Genomic DNA, 4,326 nt, shown 5'->3' on the forward strand with positions numbered 1-4,326 from the left:
CCAGAAAGCGATTTAGAGCTTGAATTTGGAATCGAATCGAATTGCAAAAATTACCAAACACAAATACACACAAAACACATATAATAACACCAAAGCACATTGTTTTATTAATAATCAACATTGTTTTTCATCGTACGGAGATTACAGAGCACAGTTGTCACAGTCTCCCCTACTTCAGGAAATTTCGTCCCGAAATTTTAACTAGAGGAAGCTTGTGGAAACAAATGTGGATATTTGGTCATCATTTGATCCTTACGTTCCCAAGTAAATTCTGGGCCACGTTTGGACTCCCAACGAACTTTAACCAAATGAATCCGTTTGTTCTTCAACTGCTTGAATGCACGGTCCACTATCTCCACGGGTTTCTCGACAAAGTGCATCGTTTCATCGATTTGGATTTCGTCAAGAGGTATGTGAAGATCAGCGTCAGCTAAGCACTTTCGCAAATTGGACACGTGAAAAGTTGGATGAATATATCTAAGCTCTGGAGGTAGCTCTAGTCGATAGGCAACTTTCCCAACTCTTTCCACAATCTTAAATGGTCCTACATATCGAGGTGCAAGTTTTCCTTTCTTTCCAAATCTCACGACTCCTTTCCAAGGTGAAACCTTGAGCAGGACACGGTCTCCGACTTGAAGTTCTAAGGGCTTGCGTCCTAAATCCGCATAACTCTTTTGACGGCTCCTAGCTGTCACAAGATTATCGCGAATTTTCTTGATTTTGTCCGTTGTTTCTAGAACGAGCTCAGGTCCAGTAAGCTGAGCTTCACCGGTCTCGTTCCAACAGACAGGTGAACGGCATTTTCGACCGTAGAGAGCTTCGAATGGTGCCATTTTAATGCTAGCATGATAACTATTGTTGTAAGAGAACTCGATCATTGGCAAATGAGAATCCCAATTACCACCAAAGTCTATCACGCATGCTCTAAGCATATCCTCCAAAGTTTGAATCGTCCTTTCGGATTGCCCATCTGTTTGGGGATGATAAGCAGTGCTTAGATTTAGTTGGGTTCCCATAGCAGTTTGCATGGTTTTCCAGAAATGAGATGAAAATCGAGCATCACGATCGGAAATGATATCCAAAGGAACACCATGTCGTGAAATAATCTCATCAACATAAATCTTTGCAAGTTTATCAGCAGATAGGTCCTCGCGAATCGGGAGAAAACGAGCTGACTTCGTTAATCGATCGATAACAACCCAAATAGCATCATGACCTTTAGAAGTACGCGGTAGCTTAGTGATGAGACCCATCGCAATGCTCTCCCACTTCCAAACCGGTATCTCTGGTTGTACAAGCAAACCAGAAGGTCGTTGATGTTCAGCCTTGACTTTGAGACAAGTTAGGCATTTTGAGACATACAAGGAGACATCTTTCTTCATACCAGGCCACCAGAACTTAGTACGAAGATCCTTGTACATTTTATCAGCACCAGGATGGATAGAATATCGAGACTTGTGAGATTCGTCCATCACTAGGGTGCGGAGTTCGTCTTGCTTCGGGATCCACAAACGATCCTTGAAATAAAGCAAACCATCGCCTTTTGCTTCGAGTTTGAGCTCAAGCTGATGTGGTAATTCCATACCTATCAAATTTTGTGAAACACAAAATTGCTGAGCTTGAAGAATACGAGATTGAAGATCTGATAGAGTTTGAACGGAATGAAGCTTGACTCGCTCTTTTCGACTAAGCGCATCGGCTACGACATTCGCCTTACCAGGATGGTAGCGAATTTCGCAATCGTAGTCGTTCAAGAGTTCCACCCAACGTCGTTGCCTCATGTTCACCTCTTTCTGATTAAGAATATACTGGAGACTTTTGTGGTCTGTGAAAACCACACACTTCGTGCCATAAAGATAATGTCTCCAGATTTTAAGCGCGAAAACCACAGCTCCTAATTCGAGATCGTGAGTTGTATAGTTTTTCTCGTGAATTTTCAACTGTCTAGATGCATAAGCAATAACCTTACCTCGTTGCATGAGGACGCAACCAAGGCCTAAGTTAGATGCATCGCAGTAGACAACGAAATCATCGTTTCCATCGGGCAGAGATAGAACAGGAGCATTACATAACTTTCGCTTCAGCGTTTGAAACGCTTCTTCATGCTTGGGTCCCCACTCAAAAGGCTTATTCTTCTGAGTCAAAGCAGTGAGTGGAACCGCAATCTTCGAGAAATTGTAAATGAATCGACGATAATATCCAGCAAGACCAAGAAAAGATCGAATCTCTGTAGGTGTCGTTGGCGTACTCCAATCCTTAATAGCAACAATCTTGGATGGATCCACATGAATACCTCGCTCATTGACTATATGACCCAGAAATTGCACTTCTTTAAGCCAAAATTCACACTTGGAGAATTTAGCGAAAAGTTGTTCCTTCTTCAGGAGTTCCAACGTTAAGCGAAGGTGTTGCTCGTGATCGGCTCGAGTCTTCGAATAAATGAGAATATCGTCGATGAACACAATAATGAACTTGTCTAAATAAGGTTTACAAACCCTATTCATTAAGTCCATAAAGATAGCTGGAGCATTCGTCAAGCCAAAAGGCATGACTGTGAACTCGTAATGCCCATATCTTGTGCGGAAAGCAGTCTTGGGAATATCTTCTTCGAGAACACGAAGTTGATGATACCCAGAACGCAGATCGATCTTAGAAAAACATGAAGCACCTTGCAGCTGATCGAAGAGATCATCAATTCGAGGTAGGGGATATCGATTCTTGATGGTAAGCTTGTTAAGCTCACGATAATCGATACACATTCGAAAAGACCCATCTTTCTTTTTCACGAAGAGGACAGGAGCTCCCCAAGGTGAATAACTCGGACGGATGAATCCTTTATCAGATAACTCTTGAAGCTGTTTCGATAATTCTTGCATCTCTGAAGGTGCAAGACGATAAGGCGCTTTCGCAATCGGGTTGGCATTAGGTACGAGGTCGATATGAAACTCAACTTGACGAACTGGAGGCAAACCAGGCAGTTCATCAGGAAACACCTCTGGATAATCCCGAACAATCGGAATATCCTGAATACTCTTACTCTTGCTTTTCTCCTCAGTGACATGTGCTAGAAAAGCAACATATCCTTTTCTCAAATATCTCTGGGCCTTTGTACACGACATAAGCTGCAATCCCCCTGAAGGTTTCTCACCACGAACCTCCAAAACATCGCCAGACGGAAGGGGAATACGAACAATCTTATCAAAACAAACCACCTCAGCGTGGTGTTTGGTTAACCAATCCATTCCAACGATAATGTCGAAGCTTCCAAGTTGCATTGGCGTGAGGTCGATAGGGAAGAGGTGGTTATCAAGGTTCAACTGACAATCACGAATAACAGAATCGAGAACAAGAGGTTTACCAGTAGCGACTTCGACAGACAAAGGTTTCCTCAATTTAGTTCTAGGTATCGCAAGCAAAGGCTCAAAAGATAATGAAACAAAACTTCGATCGGCACCAGAATCAAAAAGAACAGATGCAGGTTGATTGTTAACAAGAAACGTACCATTGACAACCTCGTTGTCAGCCCTCGCTTCGTTTGCATTCAAGTTGTAAGCTCGCCCTCGAGCAGGATTCACATTGGCGTTCACATTCGGGTTTGCATTAGCATTTGCCAGCCTCGGACAGTTGTTGCGGAAGTGGCCAAACTCTCCACAATTAAAACATGAACCTGGTGGGAATCTAGCAGCATTCCCTTGTGCCGGAGCTTGAACCTGGGCGACCTGATTTTGTCCTGAACGACAAACATTGGCTAAATGCCCAAGTCTACCACACGTAGCACACTGTTTACAGGCCTGCTGGGCAACATGGTGACCATTACATCGAGTGCAGTGAGGTGCGGTACCAGCATATGCTTTCTTCGCAGGAGGTTGAGCTGGTGGGTTCTGAGCAGTTTGATTGGTGGCAGCAAAGTTTTGGGCACCCTTTCGCTTTCTTGATTTCTTCGACGACTCACCTTCTTTACCTTTACCCTTCTTCTTGTCTTTAGCAGAATCAGACGATTTCTTCTTGTCACCCTTGCGAGTGAGTTTACCCTTTCTGACTTGGGATTCAGTTAGGGTAGCAGACAATTCGATTGCTTGGCGGAGGGTAGTAGGATTAACAGCAGTCACAATATCCATCATAGAATCGGGTAGACCATCGATGTATCTTTCGATTGCTTTCTCTGGTGGGGTAACCATGGTGGGACACAATAGACTGAGTTCCTCAAAGCGATCCGTGTATGCACGGTGCTCAGCCCCATCTTGTTTCAAATTGTCAAACTCTCGCTCCAAAGCTCGAATCTCGTGACGGGGACAGAACTCTCTCATCATGAGAGCCCGAAGCTCA

The sequence above is a fragment of the Helianthus annuus genome, chromosome 14 (assembly GCF_002127325.2).
Source record: "Helianthus annuus cultivar XRQ/B chromosome 14, HanXRQr2.0-SUNRISE, whole genome shotgun sequence".
NCBI lineage: Eukaryota > Viridiplantae > Streptophyta > Magnoliopsida > Asterales > Asteraceae > Helianthus > Helianthus annuus.